The sequence below is a fragment of the Brassica napus genome, unplaced genomic scaffold (genome assembly GCF_020379485.1).
Source record: "Brassica napus cultivar Da-Ae unplaced genomic scaffold, Da-Ae ScsIHWf_2270;HRSCAF=2925, whole genome shotgun sequence".
Taxonomy (NCBI): domain Eukaryota; kingdom Viridiplantae; phylum Streptophyta; class Magnoliopsida; order Brassicales; family Brassicaceae; genus Brassica; species Brassica napus.
This window is the reverse complement of record NW_026015665.1, coordinates 18,491-29,844: the sequence shown is the minus strand read 5'-3', so window position 1 is coordinate 29,844 and position 11,354 is coordinate 18,491. Positions and strand designations below refer to the sequence as shown.

Below are 11,354 nucleotides of genomic sequence, written 5' to 3'. Positions count from 1 at the left end.
TCACTAGTTTCTGCTTATCCTTCCACAAACTGATTGGAAAATGAGCAGGGCTTTGCAGATTGTTTCTGAAAAACCAATGGTGTCTCTCGTCACTCATCTCTTTTCCACATAGGTAGAGCACAGCCCTGTTGTATTCCCCAACCTCTAATATATCTCTCGTTGACAGTCTATTTCTCACTGCCAGCCACACAATAACGAGAAACGCGGATCGGAACTCCTTGGCTAAACCAAACTTCTTTACTCCAAAACACTGCACTCTTCCTTTCTCTAATCTGATCCCAAGTTCTGGCTGACGAGAAACTGGGCTTGTGATCACCATCTGAATACTTCCAGACAGGGCCGGCTCAAATAAATTTTGGGTCCTTGGGCAAAATAGTTTTTCAAAAAAAATTTTACATATACTCTATGGATAACTTAAAAATTTTGGGCCCTTTTTTAATTTTTTTTTTTTGAAAATCAGATCCCATTTTAACACATAATTATGCAAAAAAAAATTTGGGTCCCTGGGCCGACGCCCCCTTGCCCCTATGGCTCAGCCGGCCCTGCTTCCAGAGCACTTCATCGCTGCCATTAGAGGCATGAGAGACTTCTTCATTAATTAGTGTAGCAAAAGAAAAAAAAAGATACAGGTTATGACTACTTTTTTATTCAGATTAATGTTCTCTTCTTCTCAACTTGATATTCGTTTTTGCATGATTTACTTTGAAGATGGCAGTTGAGATTTCTCCTATTTCAGAGCTTAGTTCTTCAGAAAAAGGAAATTAAAGTATCATCGACAGCTGAGGTAATAGTTAGTATATGATGATTCTATTATATAAAATACTTTTGAGTTACAGTTTCAAATTTTTTTTTTTGAGTTAGATTACTCTTTTATTTTTCTTTAACAAAAAAAGATTAATTATATTACTACCTTGTGTTCTTTTATTTTTATTCTTAAGAAAACCAAGGGGAGTTGACTGTTTAATATGGATATATATAATCATATAAAACATGGTACAACCTTAACTCAATTGAAATATGAACGTGAGTATTTTGACCTTTTCTTACAGTTAACCATGGAAATTTCAGTGTTTTAAGATTTTGATTTATTATAATTATAGGGAAAAAGAAAGACTAGGTTATCTTACCATTGAGGAACATGAAAGATGGTATATAGATGTTGCTGCGAGAACGAGATAAACGTCAATGTTAAAAGAGGTATTTTAGTTAGTTAGAATTGTAAGTTGTTACAATTTACTAAGTGAGGATGATTGGAAGTAGCTGTAGCTTTATGTTTAATATATAAGATTGTAGATTTTTTTTTTGTGTTGTAAATAATTTTGCTGTAGGATTTTAGCTGTAGTTTTGAAAAGATTTAATGATTTATATATAAATTTACTAAAGCAAAAAATAAGTGCTCTAGGTTTATTGCTTTCTACAACAAAAGGAAAAAAAAATAATATGTAGCTTAAAAAATTCTTTACAAAGCATCATTGATAAATATTTATACTTTAAAAGTAATTTAGGTTTTTTTTTAACGCTGATTTATTATGACCTTACAATTATGATATAAGAAAGATTACATAGACGATTCGACAACCGACAATACTACTTGCTTTATGAAGACCTACACCTAACTGCATCACCTGAGCCGTTCTATGAAGATCCACGCCTGGCTAGATTTACTTGTACCATGTTGAAGATCCCTTGCAAGTCTTTCCTCTTTAGTCTGTATAATTGTTTAATAAACCGCTTCTCCGGGACTTGAAACCTGGATTTCCTGTAATCTGCAATAATTTTCATAGTCGGGGATTCGAACCTCAAACCTGAGTATAGAAGCCTTTAAGCATTAACCAATAGGCTACGGTGCTTCCACAGTAATTTAAGCTTTAGAAAAATCTTACAGCACTTCTAAAGTACTTGCCAATCAGCCTATATATAATTTATGGCTTTTAGTAGAAGAAAGAAGTTTGTCGAAGTGTGGTAATGAGGCTAATTAGTTCAATAACACGTACATAGCAAAGGTAATTAAAATCAATTATGTGTATTTCCTTCTGTTTCCATAAAAGAAGAAGCAAAAGTCTTATAATACTTTTTGTTTTATGTTTGACAAACAAATTTATCATATCATATAGAAATATATAAATTCAAAATGTGCATATTTATTGTTTTTATTCAGTCTTTTTCAAAATAATAGTTCACAAATTTGTATGGATTCTTTATCTATACTATTATTTGTGAAGTAATTTTTAGCAACGGAACTCTCACGTTGAAATTTTTTTTTTTGAGCAACATAAGACTTTCATTTAGGTAAAAGGTTTAGATAGAGTTCAGGTCCATAGCGAGATGGGTTGAAAGACATGCCTTAGCAAGTCCATCCGCTGGCCCATTTGTGATTTTAGGAATGTAAACAAAACGACAAGAAGAAAAGGAGAAAGAGGGAGAAAGAGGCGAGAAGGATAGGTCGTCGATGTCGGCGAGAACTCCGTAAAGCTCCGTCGTCTTCCGGCGAGAGTTGATCGCTGTTGCGAGCACTTGAGAGTCTGTACGGATACAGATATGAGTGATGTTGTGAGACGCTGCTTGAAGCAAACCTTCTCTGATTGCGAGAGCCTCCCCCATGCATGGTGAAGCGACGTGTGTCTGAGCTTTTGATCCTCGATTTCGTTCCTGCACTGATTGATCCGTTGAAAGTTAGAGCGATTAATATCTATACTACCCTTAATGAATTTATTATTATATAATTATATAATCAAAAACGATTTTTTATTAATAATATTAACTTTTTTTAAAAATAAGATAATTCTTATATATTGTGTTGTTATCTTAAGACATATTTTTCAATTATAAAATCTTAAAATAAAATATAGAAAAATTATAATAAATTAAGTAGTTAGTAAAGTCAATGTTATCCTTAATAAATTTTAATTAAATATATATATTTAATTAAATTTTTGTTATTATATGTTACATTTAATTTTTTGAAAACATCAATAATAATTATGCTGGTTTTTGAATTAATTAAAAATAAACTAATAAATATTTGTAAAGCGATTAAGCCCATATATGCGGGAAAGACACCTAGTTTATTATCTTATTATATAAAACTTGGTTTTTCAAAGTTGCTAATTAACTTGATCGCGATACATAGCAATTATATATTTAAGATTGTGACATTTGTTAATCTATCTTATAATTAAAAATATATATACTAAGATATAACAAAAATGAATTTTATTAAAAATCTTATTATATATATTATTTAATAGTAATTTCCTTTTTTAAAATCCTAATCAAAAGATAATTGCAAAAGATTATTTGATAATAAATTTTCTTCTAATATTGTGACATGTGTTTAAATATATAATGATTAAAAATATATATAATAAGATAATAAAAACGAATTTTGAAAAAACTACTTTCAAAAATTATTTGATAGTAAAAACGATTTCTTAAAAATAATTAGTAGTAATTATTTTTAGAAATTTTTCTTTTTCAAAATCCTAAAAAATAGATCTGCAAAACATTTCTTTAATAATTTCTATTTTCTAACTTTAAGTGAAAATATAATTATAAAAGATTATATTGAGCTTGATTCTTCAAAATTGTTAATTAACATGATTGTGACACACAGTACTTATATATTTAAAATGTGATATGTGTTAAACTATATCATGATAAAAAATATCAAAACATTTTTATACGAAAATAATAAAAAAATTTATCATAAAAAATTATAAATATTATTTAATAGTCTTATTATTATTATTACTAAATATTATTATCATTATTTTTTATTATAATGTTTATTTTAAAAGATACTACATATAGAGAATTATAAAGATTAACATTAACTTTTAAGAAAAAAATGTTAACAAAAACGAATTGTAAAAATGTTAAACTAACTTTAAAATAAATAATATTACTTTTTTAATAGCATAATTAAAGAAAATTGTAAAAGTACTCTTTTTATTTTCTTATAAGTAAATAACTTTCTTTTTTTTAATAGATAATTGTATGTTAAATAATAACGACAAAAAATAACTATAAGTATTTCACATCTATATTTAGGTTTAAACTTACACATAATATTTTCTTTTAATGTCTTGATACAACTCAACTTTTTACTATCATTATTACATCTTATGATGCTAGCGTAACTTTTAATTTTTGAAGATATTGTCGTGCATAAGTATGTGTGTGTGGGAACCGAAATTCGCACTGTCGATTTCCGTTTTAAATAAGGAAACTAGGAAAACCCTAATTTCCCAGAGGACCCGGATATCTGCTAATTACCACACGTCAAGCAATCAGAACACGAGAATAACAATGATAAAGTATAAGAAATCGAAAAAGAGAGCAAAGAAAATCTTATTCCGAATTTGCGTATGAGCGTTTACAACAAGGTATAAGCCTGGGCTCGAGAGCTGTCGGCGAGATTCCTAGTTCTAGTAACCCTAAGACGGCTAACCTAATTGAGTCGCAGCTCGAAATAACAAAAACAGAAAATTGCCTAAATTGCTCTAAGTGCTAAGTTTGCTCTGAAAAAATTCTCCTCCATACTCCTCGCCTAGGACTCCTTATATACTAGACTCCAAGGTCGGTTTACGCTTTACTCTTCTGCCCTTAAGCCGTCATAGCATAAAAACGGAAATTTTCCATTTTTCCCGATCTTCACAATTATCTTCAAAACTTCCGTATTTATCCGCGGAAACTTGACATTTATCCTTCCTTGTGGGGCAAGCGTAAACCGAGCTAAGGTTTACGGGCTTTTGGTTAAGAAATCGTAGGATGGGCCTCGAGTCGTGTTTTAGGTCCCTTTGGTCGTCTTCCGACTCGACACTTTTACTACGATATTTTTTTGATAAAGAACAAACTTTCCGCGGTTCTAATCCGCGAAGTTTGATCGATGAATTTCGATAGCGGAAAACATGGACTGAGCATGCTACGGTCTTCGGGAGATAGCATTCGAAGGTTTAACGAGAATGCCTGGATTGATGTATGTCGATGTTCGGAAGAGTTCAATCGCTACACAGCGACCGAACTTCAGCTCGAGCCCGGTCGCTACGTAGCGACCGAGCTTTGGCTCGAGCTCGGTCGCTCCGTAGCGACCGAGCTTTGGCTTGAGCTCGGTCGCTACGTAGCGACCGAGCAGGACGATCGCTCGGTCGCTACGTAGAGACCGAACTTGGCCGAGCTCGGTCGCTACGTAGCGATCGAGCGGGACGAGCCCTCGGTCGCTACGTGGCGACCGAGCCTTGGCTTGAGCTCTGTCGCTACGTAGCGACCGAGCTGGACGATCGCTCGGTCGCTACGTAGCGACCGAGCTTTGGCTTGAGCTCGGTCGCTACGTAGCGACCGAGCTTGGGCTCGAGCTCGGTCGCTACGTAGCGACCGAGCGGGACGGACGTTCGGTCGCTGCGTAACGACCTGTTTGAGCTTTCGTCGGACATCTCGATTCTTTCTTCCGTAAAGCTTTTTCGTAAGGAAGAATCTATTTCGAAAAGTACTCTTCGGAGAAATTCTTACTTTCTTCCTCGGGACGTTTTGAATGTTAAATTTTGTCGTAAACCGTTTTTGACCCCAACAATGTGAATATGATAAATATGTGTTTGTATGTATAAGATAAAATATATAAATAATTAAACATGACTTTTCTATTAAAAAAATAAAATAGTTGTATAAAAATCAAAAAGAAATAAAATAATTAATTTCTTTTTTAATAGTCTAAATAAAATAAAAACGTAAAAGTAATCTTATTTTTCTTATAATTAACTAACTTTACTTTTTAATAATTATCTGTTAAAAAATAAGCCAAAATTAACTTCAAATTTTTTTTTTTTTAAATTAACTTCAAATTAGATTGTGAATGTGTCAATCAAAACTTACATTATGTGAAAATAACTTTTGTTCCCTAAAATCTTAAATAAAGTAGATTTCTAACAAAAAGTCTTTTCTAATCTTATGAATTAAGAATTTTCCTTTTTTTTTTAAATCGTGACAAGAGTGAATTGCAAAATTTTATTTAATAGTAATTATAACTTCAAAAATTTAATGATAAACATGATAGTAACAATTATTCAATTAACAAGAAAAATTGTAAAACTATTAATGATATTGAGAAAAACGAATTTTGAAAAGGGGAAATTACATGTTTACCACTTTCATGGTACCACTTTTCATTTTTACCACCACTAATGAGACATTTTCAAAAATACTTTCTTCATTAAGTGGCAAAAGACTCTTATGCCCTTGTTATTTATATATATAATAAATCATTATTAAAAAAAAAATTCAAATTATACTTTTTCAAATTCGAACTTTTTATATTTTTTTTTTGAATTTTTTTTTGAATTTTTTTATTTTTATTTTCAAATTTCTTTTTGAAAAACAAAAATTGTTTGAAATTATTTTTAAAATTGTTTTTTAAATATTTTATAAGTATTTATTTATATATTTATTAGAATCTTAAATTTCACATTCCAAAAACCTTATCTCACCCCTCAACTCTAAACCTTAAGTCTAGATTAGTTAACCCTAAGGGTATAATTATCTTTTACCCTTCAATAAAAGTGAGGGTAAAAGTGGTTAGTATAAATATGAAATATGGTACTATAAATGTGCTATTTGTGGCAATTTTCCTTTTGAATATTCCTAACTTCTAAAAATAGTTAATATTAACTGAAAATAGTTATTTGATAGAAAATTTATTTTTAAATCCTAGACAAAATATAATTGTAAAATATTATGTAATATTAATTTCCTTTTCAAAAATCCTACAAAACTGTAAAAGAATATTTGATAGTTGTTTTCCTTTTTCTTATAAAAAAAAATCCTAAACAAAAGAAATTTGTATAATATTTTTAAACCCTAACCCAAAGAGAATTGCAAAAATTTATTTGATATTATTTTAAGAGAGTATTTAATGATGAATATGATACTAAAAATTATTTAATTAACAAAATAAGTGTAAAATTAGTATTGAAACAAATTGTAAAAATATAAGTTTTATAAATATTTATTATAACTAAAAATAATTATTTGATAGCAATATATTTTTCTGAATTTCTAAAGAGATGATAATTATAATAGGTTATATAATAGTAATTTAGTTTTTCTAAAATATTAAAGAAAATTGCAAAAGAGTATTTATTTTTTTAATTGTAAATAAAAAGGAGATTTATAAAATATAATTTTTCTTTTTTTACAAATCCTAGAAAAATAAAATTGTAAAGACTTATTTAACAAAAAAATAAAATTAGTACATAAGAACATGTATAATGTTGTCATTGATTCGATTGGTGTATTTAACTTTCATTTCCTTTTACTTTTCATTTTTTTATTTCGGATTGTATCCAGTTTAAATGTTTGTTTATGTATAGTATTTTCTCTAATCCTTAGTATAAAGTTTATAACAACTCATCTATGCACCATGATTATAAAATATAAATATTAGCATGAATTTATGTGTGAAAATAAGTTTTAATTATAAAAAAAAAAACAACATATGCAAAAAACAATCATAATACTATAATAAAATTATTTATTATTATATGGTTTTTATTAAATTAAAACATCAAACAAAACCCGTTGCAACGCAACGGGCTCATATCTTGTGTATAATGATCTATACTATTATTTGCGAAGTAATTTCTAGCAACGGAGCTCTCACGTTGAAAGTTAGAACGGTTAATATCTATACTATCCTTAATGAATTTTATATATTATTAATTATATAATCAAAAACGAATTTTAATTAATAATATTAACTTTAAAAAAAGAAGATAATTCTTATATATTGTGTTGTTTCTTATAACATATTTTTCAATTATAAAATCTGAAAAAAATATAGAACAATTATAATAAATAAGTAGTTAAAGTCAGTGTTATCCTTAATAAATTTTAACTAAACATATATATTTAATTACATTTTTGTTATATATATATATGTTAGATTTAATTTTTTGAAAACATAAATAATAATTATGCTGGTTTTTGAATTAAGTAAAAATAACTAATAAATATTCGTAAAGCGATTAAGCTCGTATATGCGGGCAAGACACCTAGTATCTTAATAAAAACTGATCTTTTTTTATGGCCTATGGAAGCTAGACATTGATATATCCAAATTCTCTATTTTATTTATTCATAACTATTATATTTATTTTTCAGAGTTAATATTATTTTAATCAAAATAGATTCAGCGTAGCAAAAATATTTTCAAATTTAGAACAGAATAGTATTAACTATTAAGCATAGTAATGGGCCATAATCCTAGTATATATATAAGATGGCTGCCAATAAAAAGTGTATATATTTTTAAGTATAAACTTCTAATTTCTAATCAATTTTTCTTTGTTAAGTTTTCGTTTTCTTCTTGTTTTAAAATCGAGATATATATCAAATCTTATGTCTTTCATTCTTGCTTTTGAAAATCAATAAAATCTCTCATAGGAAGCTCGTATATATTTGAAAGACTTTTTATTTGCAAGACATTTGTACTTTTGAATACCTCTACTCGTAGTCCATCGTCGAAGGGGCTAACTAAATAATCTATTATTGAAGTTGCCGAGAGTTGTCCATCTTCTCAAGAGTTATCTTGGGAATTTCTTCCAGAACTTTATATCTTAGCTTCAGCTCTCTATCAGAAACTATCAGGAAGAAAATGTTGGAGCTAAAGAAATACTAGTTTTTTTCGAGAAATAAAGAAAAACTAGTTTTCAACCTGTTTTATTTCGCTAACGCCATTTTCACTCTAAAAACAATATAAGGTAGTTGCGCCTATATAAAAATAGTTTGGTAAAAATCCAACCAATATATAGAGAACAAAGGTTCATAACTGGAACTGAGAAAAATGAATAAAACGGTCCTCACATATAAATGGATTTTGAACAGCAGTGATGGCTAACTTCTGTTTCCCTGAAAGTCTATTTACCTACCATAGAGAAGAAGTCTAATCATATCATAGACTAGTGAAAATCACCATGAAATGAGGGTTTGCATATACCTCCCGACAACAAATCACATGTTTTTCTTGAACTTAAGTTAAAAAAAAAACAAAATCACATGTTTGTTCAAGATTACATGTAAAGTTCTACTAAAAAATTTATTTTAAAATACCATAGAAACATTTTTGTTTTAGCCTTTTAGGCTGTTAGCTAGGACATGTGGTATATTTTACCAGCCCGATAAAATAGTTTGTTATCTTTTACAGCTATTGGTTTCCATTGTAAACTAGAACAAGGATAGAACTCACGCTTTAAAAGCGTGAAATATTTTTTGTTGACTATGTTATTGACATGTCTATTTGTTCACTAATATGTTTAGTCATGGATGTTCGGGGTTTCTGGTTTTCCATTCACTTCCAAATTGTATTTTTTTTAGTTTTCAGTTTAGTTCCGGTTTGATTATGATTTTTGATTTGGTTCAAGAAATATAGACACCGTTTAAATAACAATGTGAGAAAACTAATAAATTTTTGAGTTCAATTCGAACGTGAATATGAAATTTTCGATTTTGATTTTGAATTAGGTATCTATATTTTCAATAGTTTGAAAAATATTTACACACTTATATGGGTAATATTTGGTTTTGTATTTTCTTGATGTTTTTTGTCGGGCTCAACAAAAGGGTTAAGAGAATTTGTAAGATAGTGTTATTATCTTGCTCAGACAAATAAGTTATACTTTGATCTTTCTAGATTTTTTATTTTGTTCTTCATACTATAACTAAAAATGAGTTAAAGTGACGAAAAAACAACTTACCATATGCTACAAATGTCATTAGCAACCAAACATGTAGTTGTAAACATATATCTTGATTCTTATGTTTATAAATAAATAAATTGAGAAAAAATTCTTATGTTTTGCTTAATTGGCATGAGATCAAGATTTATAAAAATAGAGTTAGTTCTAAAGATAGTTTTTGACTATGCTTACAAAGATTACAAAATTTTTTGTTAGAAATCAATGACAACACAAGTAAATACTCCAAAACTTTAAAGCGAAGCAAATGTCTTTGATAAGGTGTTAGTTTGAAAAATAAACGTACGCGGTTTTGACCACCACCTTGAGACCTGGTGCTGTATAAGATTCCAGCTAGATTACCAGCAAGTTGTTGAGTCCGCCGGAGGCCACCAGTTGCATCTAAGAATACCTTGAACTGAGCAGCCATCATACTGAACCTTGTTGGGAAGCCAAAGACAAACCCATCAGCCTCAGCAAGGTCGTTGGGGGTGACAAGAGGAGCATCACTCTTTGGCGGTGCACTCATTTTAGAGAGCAGATCTTCTTGGAGCGTCTCTGGTACCTGTCAAGAACAAACTTAGCTCAATGCTTCAGTATGAATGTCTTCTTGTTTCTTTTTGAGGATGCAAGTTAAAACATGCATCAGTGAGTTAATAAGTGTTAAATGACTCAAAATATTATCACATAGCCTAAAGAATGGTGGCAGATAAAAATACAATCACTAGTAAATAAAATATAGAAATGTATTCCCTTTTTCATAGTTTCATTTATAACTTCAACTCCTTTTTGCGTGCCAAAAAAAAAAAAAACTCTCCTTTTCTGTTTCAATGATTTCATAGTCAGTTTCTGTGTCTCATTGTGGTCTAGGATTGTCAGATATGCTTCATATAAAAGCTAGTAAGAGAGCACTAACTGACCTGCCAGAGTTTGGCATCGACACCATCAACAGAAGCCAGCACCTTAATTTCCTAATCTCTTGTGCTAGGTTCTCCACATGTCTGTATATTGAGTAGTACCTGTTACACTCCACCACACTTGTAAACGATGGATGAATGAATCTCCAGTTCAAATCCAAACTCATCAATAACATTTCTTCACACGTCCGTACATTGAGTAATAACTGTTACATAAAAAGAAACGGTAAATCGCTCCCCGGCAAGAGAATATTAAAACACCGGTGGCCACGTGTTAGGGATATCTGAGTGTAGTCAGATTCGAACTTAGCTTGGTTAGCGACGCTGGACCACCGTGCTACCATCCAACCACTGGCACATGGTTTAATAACTGTTGCATATTCAATAATGTAGACGTTACTTGTACACTCTACAGCCATTTACGGCAAATCATACTATTAAAGAATCTAATTGTCTTCTCTGCTAGATATTGAACACTGGTGAAGTTCTAGGTTTTGAACCTACAGAACCATATTTATAGGAATGGATATCCATTTGATATGTTATATGCATATATATATATTTAAAGAGTTATATTATAGTTATATTATAGTTTATATAAATTTTACGATATTTTTGTTTTTAAAAAATTTCATTTTAAGAATTTTATTTTTCATGTATTATTTTGAAAAAAATGTCATTTAATATTAATTAACAATATCTTTTATCAACCATA

General features: G+C 29.5%; 1 pseudogene; it reads right to left on the bottom strand.

Annotated features, from left to right (window-relative positions):
- Positions 1–2,298: 2,298 nt before the first annotated feature.
- LOC125600444 lies at positions 2,299–10,962 on the bottom strand (annotated as a pseudogene).
- Positions 10,963–11,354: the final 392 nt, after the last annotated feature.